The following is a 9091-nucleotide window of genomic DNA, read 5'->3' as shown; positions in this document are numbered from 1 at the left end:
TGTTTTTGCCACCTTCGGCTCCCCACCTGAGCCCCAGGAGGAGGAGGAGGAAGATCAAGACAGGCTCCTTTATCTGTCAACTTCTGCGTCTTTCATGAACGTTGGATCTCTTTGAAAACGCCAGAGGACCATTGGGCTTCAACTACTAAAATTGTTAGGAGACGAACACTGATCTTTTTCAAGTATCAGTATCTTGTAGCCAGTAGTTCTGCATATTAGCTTTCTTCTACTATTGAAAGAAGCCAAGCGTAATCCCACTTTACTGTCTTGTTCTGCCCACAGCATAGCAAGCCATTGCTGTTTATACACTGAAGACAGCCATTCTGAAGGTCCTAGATAATCTTGCTTAATAATCCTTGCAGAAGCCAGATCACTATTATACTGCAGCCTTAAATGTGTGAATAGAGACACAAATCGTTTTCCTTGTTCAGTTTCAAAGAAGGCTGTCCCTTCAAATCCTTGTTTTCACTTGGAAATCCAGACATCTGTTTCTGTCAAAAGCTGCTTTAGAGATCCATTCCAGGAAGGCTCTAGCTGAAGGAATATCCACTTTTTAAGATCTGTATATACATCCATCTCCTCCTGCATCACAAATGTTAGGTGAACCAATGAGCTGTTTCATGACGTTTAGACTGAGTTCTTTGAAACTCAACACTGGTGAGTCATGAAGTTGTTTCGCCGCCACTCTAGGCACTTTTTCTTTATAGAATCTAATCCATAGGTCCCTGATGATGTCTAATAGCCACACACAGTTTTCACATTAATTATTTTCTTCATTGTCTCACCGCACTGTTGGATTAAACCATCCAACAGCAGCATACAAGCAGCTACCAAAACGGCAACAACTCGACTGGGTTTCATCAAGACATCTCGATACAGAGATCCAAAGGCAACTTGTAGTGCTTCCACATCAATCTTCTGGTCAAGAATCTCCACTTCAATAATATTCATGCTGGATTCTTTCCAAGAACCACTGAACATACTAGAAAAGTAGCCAGATTGACACAGGTAAACTTTTTAAGTTCCACTCTTCTCCTAGAGCACAGATCTTAATGTCACTGTTTTCAGCGTTCAGAAACAATGTTTGGTAGACGTATTTAGCTGTACTCTTTACTTTTTCCTGCGGTGGAGTGTTCGGCAGCCGCTGCTGCTCATCGCCTTCCTCCTCGCCGGGGTGGCAGTAGCATACAGCCCTGCTGCTGCACTTGCGCGCCCCCCCCCCCAAGCAGAAGCCGAGGGCCGCCTCGGCACCCTCGCCAGACCCAGGGGCCGTGTCCCCAGCGCCAGGGGTCTCAGGCCGCTCAGTGCGCCCCTGGGGCTGGAGCACCCGACTGCTCATCGCACCCGCACCCAATGACTGAGGCGCCTAGGGAGCGTGGAGGGGCCGCCCCACCATCCCGCCGCCCAACCGCTGCACTGCCTACTTGGTGGCCGCCTCGTGCACACCCCCAACAGTCGCCGTGTACCCCCAACAGTAACTGCCCGTACCCCTAACAGTCGCTCCGTACCCCCAACAGTAGCTGCGCATCCCTAACAGTCGCGAAGCACCCCCAACAGTTGCAGCGAGAGCCGCTGCCTCCATCCTCTGCCCGGCCTGTTCTGCCCGCAGCCGGTTACCAGCAACCTGCCCCACGCCTTTGCCTATATATTTTTATTTTTTAGAAGAAGCATTTCATTACAGCTTTAACATAATAACAGTTTCCAGAGCAAAGATACATCTCTTTCAAAAGTGGCTATAAAATATTTAGGTTCACTGTTGAATTAATACAGTTATACAATACTGAACTCAGTATAAGCGCTGTAAGACATAAAATTGAATGAGTTTTTAACCTTTAGAAAAGATCTCCATTTTAAAATATACTGTTTCTTACAGAAACTCTCATTGTTTTTGCTAATAACACTGCATGTTGGCGCATGCATCTCTAATCTGTATGCATCTGATTATTACTAGTCAGTGGGTTGCACTCCGATTCTTGTTTTTAAGGGAAGGTGATCAACAGAGGTCCTGATCGTTCTATTGGCTGTGTCAGAGAGACACAGCCCAGCACTGCCACTGCTAGCCTGAGGAGTTCCTATTTTAGAGACCTCTACTCAGGTAAAGTTGGGTCTATGCCACCACCACGGAAAAAGAATTCCAGGACAAATCAAAGTCCTAAATGAAGACTGAAAGTAGAAATATTTGCAAGTACATTTAGCAGTATGCCTGGTATATGTTAAGAATCCAATAAACATCAGGGAGAGAGATGGCTCAGTGGTAAAACACTGGTCTCACAAACATGACGACATGAGTTTGAATTCCCAGAACCCAGGTTAAGCCAGGTGCATGCATCTGTAATCCCAGCGATCCTACAGGGAGATGGGAGGCCAGCACGCCAGCACATGCAGTGGAAAATATCAAAGAGGCCTTGTCTCAAAGAAAGTGAAAGGCGAGGGCTGACATGCAAAGTTGTTCTCTGATCTCCAAAGGTGAACTGTGTAACATGCTTGCACTCATACGAACACACACACAAAGATTAAACAAAGAATTCAATCATCATTTCCAGCCCAACTCCATTTAAAGCATCATTGGAATAGTTTTAGATTATATTTTTAGTGTGATATTTAAATAGAAACAATTTTAATATAGATTTACATGGGGACGTTCAAGGAGAGACATATACTTAGGAAAGAGACAAAACACACTGAAGATGTATGAGGGTCACACTTAGGTGTCTTAACTATATATATATCTATATATAATATATAGATATATAAATTCTGTGGTTTTCTAAGCAACATTGTTTAAACAATATAATTTATAAAGTTAAAAAATTAAGCAAAGATTATAAATGAAATAAAAAAAATACATGAATTTTAAAAAATATTTTATTATTTCTGTTTTATGTGTATGAATGTATTGCCTGCAAGTGTGTAAGTGCACCTGTATTGTGCATTGCCCTCAGAGGTCAGAAGAGGGGGTTAGATTCCCTGGAGCTAGAGTTAGGCAGTTGTTAGCCACCATGTGGGTGCTGGGAATTGGACCTGGGTCTTCTGCAAGAACAGCCAGTGCTCCTAACCATTGAGCCATGTCTCCAGACCCATATGAACATTATTTTTTTATTATTTTTATTTTATGTGTATGAGTGTATTGCCTGCATGTATGTGAGTGCACCTGTGCCGTGCAATGCCGCAGAGGTCAGAGAGGGCTTTGGAGTCCCCTGGAACTGGAGTTAAGGATGGTTCGTAGCCGCCATGTGGGTGCTGGGAATCGAACCTGGATCCTCTGCGAGAGTAGTCAGTGCTCTTAACCGCTGAGCCATCTCTCCAGCCCCACATGGCACATTTTAAAATATCATAACTGTGTTTCAAGAATTTACTGATATATGTGGCAATTCACAATTGCCAACTAGGGGCCAGGGCTCAAGTAGCCTGCTCTTCTGGTTGATATATAACACGCAGGACCAGTCCTTCTCAATGACAGAGCCTCTGCCAGGCTCAGCACGCGTCCACAGTCCTGCCCAGAGCAGCACTGGAACCTGGGGAGTATCTGTGGAAAGCTGCATTTTGCCCTGGGCCTTTCCCTGTGTTCCACCTTCTCTACTAAGAGAAACCCCAGCCAGGGCATGATGGATGGTGCACCCCTGTAATTCTAGCATCTGAGAGGTAGAGGCTGAAGGATCAGCACCAAAGGTCATCCTTGGCTATGAACCAGTTTACTTATTTCTCTTAAAAATTTTCTTTCACAGGAGTTTAACCGAAGGGCGGTGTGTAGAGTAAGAAACATGTAATAAGCCAGGTACACAGTCATTGAAGTACTGAGGTAAGAGGTCAAGGGTCAACTGCAGTCAACAGTTTTGTATGGGAACTGGGGATACAACACAGTGACACAGGATTTGCCTACTATGCTTGAGGGCCTATGTTCAGTACCCAGTAATGCCAAGAAAATCAAAGTTAGAAAAAATGAAAGGGAGATCATTGAAAGAAAGAAGGGTCTCTAAGGACTCACTAAGGCACAAAGGAAGAAAACATATCCCCTCCATCCTTCCCGCTCAAAGTTCTGATACAGCTGATAGTGGCTTCCCATGTTCATGCTCCAGGCCTGCCTCCTCTGTGTTCTCCACAAACTTAGGGTGGTTTGCCAGATGTAGACACAAAGACAGAAGTAAGAACCACTTCCCAGGGTTTTTTTTTTTTTTTTTTTTTTTTTTGGTCTTTTTGAGACAGGGTCTCCCTGTAGCCCCAGCTGTCTTGGAACTCACTATGTAGACCAGGCTGGCCTTGAACTCACAAAGATCTGCCTGCCTCTGCCTCCCAAGGATTAAAGGGGAGTGCCTCCACACCCGGCTTCTAGTTTTGATTAATAAAAAGAAAACAACATAAAATCAAATTGTGAAACGTGTAATGTGGCATCAAATGTGACAATAAGCAACTTCAAGAACACGAGGAAACGCAACAGACCGCTGATGAACTAGCAGAGAGTTTCTTCGGCACAGACAGGTTAGCCTCACGCCAGCTCACCTTTCTCCTCTCACCGTCGCTCCTTCTCCACTGCTTGGATCTTTTCACGATGTAACTCAGCTCCTGATTGGAAATCTCCAAATCGTGAGGCACGAAGAACTTAGCTTCATCACTGTGGATTCTCTGGAATGCATCTAATACCCAAAAGTCATTGTGCAACCTAAGAAGAAGAGGATTTCTTAATTGGCTTCACTTTTTCCAAATCTATTTCTTTTTTCTTTCAAAGTATTAAACAGTTTATATTTCTCTTACCAAAAAAAAATTTTCTTTCACTAATAAACTTGTGAAACAGCTTTATGAGATGTGTGGTTACATTTAGGGATGAGGAGGCCGTAAACATTCTAGTCCTCAGTCAGCATAGATTGTTTGTTTGTTTGTTTGTTTGTTTGTTTGTTTTTAGCATCCTTGTTTGAGATGCCTTTAGGAAAATGAGTGTTATCTCTATAGGCAATCTTGGTTTCATCAATTCTGCTGAAATTTCTTGATTCTCAGTTAGCAGGAAACACAGACTGAGATATACAGAGACAGGGTCTCAGAAGTCGAACAGGGGACATGAGTGAACACTGGCTCTTGGAAACAAGACATAATTTAAAGCTGCAGCAGTGGCCAACATGAGTGAGTTTGGTTCTGACTGTTGATTGGATTGAGAAGCCTTAAACTCCTCCTACATAGACCAGGATGGGCTTTAAAGGTGTAAACAAGTCCTGATATTTTCAGCTCATGGTTTCAGGGGTTTTCAGTCCATCATGGCAGAGAAGACATGCTGATACAGCTCCATTTATGGCAGGAGGAGGGTGTGGTGGAGACTGTTCACCTCAGGATGGGTAAGAAAACAGGACACCAAGCCAGAACCAGGGCCCAGACTAACCTTCTGTGATGGTTAACTTTAACTGGCAACTCAATACAACCTAGAATCACCTGGGAAGAGTCTCAATGAAGGATTGTCTATGTGGGGTTGGCCTGTGGGCCTGTCTGTGGGGGATTGTCTTATTTAAGTTAATTGATATTGGAAGACCCAGTCTACTGTGGGCAGCACCATTCCATAGGCAGCAGGTCCTGAACTGCATAAGAGTAAAGAAAGTGAGCTGAGCACAAGCAAGGAGGCGAGCATGTATGTGTTCATTTCTCTCTGCTCCTGACTGTGAATATGACGGGACTAACTGTCTCAGGTTCCTGAAAATAACGGACGTCCCCACAGTAATGGACTGTAGCCTGGAATTGTGAGCAAAAATAAACCCTTTCTCTCCTAAGTTGATTTGCTCAAGATATTTTATCACAGCAACAGAAATGAAGTTAGAGTACTTTCAAAGGCCTGCCTAATGATCTACTTTTTAAAAATATTTATTTATTTATTATTATTTTTGTCTTTTTGAGACAGGGTCTCCCTGCAGTCCCAGCTGACCTGAACTCACTATGTAGACCATCCTGGCCTTGAACTCACAGAGATCCACCTGCCTCTGCCTCCCAAGTGCTGGGACCAAAGACATGGGCCACCATGGCTAGCCATTATTCTTATTTTATGTGTATCCATGTTTTGCCTGTGTGTATGTAAGTGCACCCATATCATGCAGTGCCCGCAGAGGTCAGAAGAGGGTGTCAGATTCCCTTGGAACTAGAATTACAGACAGTTGTTAGCTGCCATATGGGTTCTGGGAACTGAACCCAGGTCCTCTGCAAGAGCTAAGCCACCTCTCTGGCCCCTTGCTAGTGATCTGCTTCTGACTGCTAAGCCTACCCCTAAAGAGTCCCCAACCTTCTACACTAGCACAGCCAGCTGAGGAACAAGCAGCTACAGCGTGAGTCTACAGGGGATGTTTCAGATTTAAAACACAATAGGGAGTCTGGACATATGGGTGACTTTAGTGGAGACAAGCAGGTAGGTACCTGATGTGACAGACAAGGTTGCTGAGAACACACACCTAGAAATAAGTCCTAGAAATAAGATAAGCTAGATGGGGCAGGAAGGTTGTGGCAAGTTTAATGAATAAGGGAAAGTCATAGTGGTCCAATAGTGGTCCAGGGGTGCTGGGTTCCAGAGGCTTCACAAGCTAAGAGGTCTGAGGCAGTGGAAACTAAGGAACACAAACCCATATCCTGATTCCAGGACAGACATTTTTGTGTGAGCTTTCTTGTTTTTTTTTTCTTTTTCTTTTTCAAAACAGGGTCTCCTAAGCCTAGGCTGTTCTGGAACTCTCTATGTATCTCAGGCTGGCTTTAAATTCTAGATCTTCCTGTCTCAGCCTCCTAGTGACTAGATGTCTGGCCTTTGCCACCATGTCCAGCAGAAATTTGTTTTGAGGTTTTTTTTTTTTTTTCTTTTTTTTTTTACGGCAATGGGGGATTGAGCCCAGGGCCTTGCACATGTCAGGCAAGTACTCTACCACTAAGCTATGTCTCTCGGCTTGGTTGTTATTTCTTCACATTCTTCTGGGTCTTCTGAGCCATTGGTAGAGGCCCGTGGATGCATCTGCTTTGGAAGGAACAGGGACAGAGGTTCCAACATAGCTAGGGGGGTCTTTCATAGTCAGTGAGACTGTGTTTAGACCAGATGATGAAGTTTCCTTGGGTTATGGAATATTTTCTTTGCCCAGAAACTGATACAAGACAGTGGCCTAGTCACCTGTGCCTGGACTTTGTATCTGTAAGAAGCTGGCAGAAGAGGTCTGGGGATGTAGCTCAGGTGGTAGAGTGCTTGTCTGCTTGTCTAGCATGCATGAAGCCCTGGATTCAGTCCTCAGCACCGAAGAAAAACTGGGCATGGGGGTGCATGCCTATAAGCCCAGGAAGGGTCCACACTGCAGATAATATTCAAAGACAGGCTGCTGGAGGATTCCCTCTCGTCAAAGACACCAGTAATTTTGTTCCAGTCAGGCCTTCAGCTGAGTTGAGTGGAGGTTACATATTCAATGGAGGACAATCTGCTTTTACCCAGAGTTTACCTAAATGAAAATTTCATTCAAAAACCCCTCCAAATTGGCAAATAAATCATCATAAAGAATGAAGTAATTTTGTTGTTTTTGTCTCATTGGACTGAGTCTACAATACGACAGTAACAATTTTTGTGTATAAGCCAGATGTAGTAGTGAATGCCTAATCCCAGCAGTTAGGAGGCTGAAGCAGGAAGACAGTGAGTTTGAGGCCACTCTGGCCTACACAGTGAGTTCCAGGCCAGCCTTGGCTACATGGCAAAACTTTGTCACAAACAGACATTTTTTGGGGCAGGTACGGCTAGCTAAGGGCTACCACTTAGTATTTCTTAAATATTTACCAAGTACATCCACTGTTTTTTCAAGACAGGTCTCACTGTGTAGCCCAACATGACCTCAAACTCACTATATAGCATAAGCTGGCTTGGGATAGGCTGTTCTCTTACTTCAATCTCTGAAATTCTGGGGTCATAGCCTGGAGCACCATACTCAACAGCATCCTCCTTTTTATGGCTCTGAGATGCCACCCTAATCCCAGCTGCTGGTCTGTCACCCTTGGAGAACTATGAAGGTCTTCCAGCTGTCCTTCCTGATTCCAGGCTATTCCTTCCAATTCATTCTCTGATACAGCATTGCATTGATGATAACACCTCTAAAACCAAGCACAGAAGGCGTCTATCCTGACTAAAATTCTAAGAAGAAAGTACAAACCTGTGACATTTCTCTTTCCTGCACTTGACCTTTCATCCCCAGAAGTTTCCAGAAGCCACAATGTTCTCCCTCAACCTCCTATTCTTTCTATTCCAAGACATCTATCTGCTCCTCTCCTTGGCCTACACCCATCTCTCAGATCCTAATCCTTAATTATTTTTATTTTATGTGTATGAGTGTTTTGCTTTCATGTATGTTAGTGTACCTGTTTGTGCAATGCCTAAGGAGTCCAGAGGAAGGCATCAGATCCCCGGGAACTGGAGTTTCCAATGGTTGCTAGCTGCCATGTGTATGCTAGGAACTGAACCCAGATCCTCTGCAGGAGCAGCCAGTGCTCTAACTGTTGACCTATCTCTCCAACCCCCAGCTACTAACCTTGAATGCAACTTCCTGCTGTAAAGTTTCCCAGAGTCTCAGAACCCATCTCTCCATTTTGATTAGGTTCACCTTATGTTTATTACACCATTCAAGTGGCATTTATTGAGTCCTGTTATGTGCTGGACACTGACCTAGAATTTGGGGTTAAATCAGTGAGATTAAAAATCTATCTACCTGCCTATCATTTATCATCTATCTATCTATCTATCTATCTATCTATCTATCTATCTATCTGCCTACCTATCTATCTATCATCTATCTATTATTATCTATCATCTATCAATCATCTATCTATCCATCATCTATCTATCATCCATCTATTATCAATCATCTATCATCTATCTATCTATCTATCTATCTATCTATCACCATCCATCTATTATCTATCAATCATGTATCTATCATGTATCTATCATCTATCATCTACTATCTATCTATCAATCAATCTATCTATCATCTATCTATCTATCTCTATCTATCTATCTATCATCTATCTATCATCTATATCATCAGTCATCCATTTATGTATCATGTAGGCATCTGACATCGATCTAACTTTCTATTTATCACCTCTATGA

General features: G+C 43.5%; 1 pseudogene; it reads right to left on the bottom strand.

Moving 5' to 3' along the window:
• Positions 1-138: 138 nt before the first annotated feature.
• The window catches only part of LOC103726302, a 31155-nt pseudogene continuing 22202 nt past the window's right edge, over positions 139-9091 (bottom strand).

The sequence above is a fragment of the Nannospalax galili genome, unplaced genomic scaffold, assembly GCF_000622305.1.
Source record: "Nannospalax galili isolate Female #2095 unplaced genomic scaffold, S.galili_v1.0 scaffold368, whole genome shotgun sequence".
Classification (NCBI taxonomy): domain Eukaryota; kingdom Metazoa; phylum Chordata; class Mammalia; order Rodentia; family Spalacidae; genus Nannospalax; species Nannospalax galili.
The sequence above is the reverse complement of the archived record's forward strand: the minus strand, read 5'-3'. Positions and strand labels throughout refer to the sequence as shown.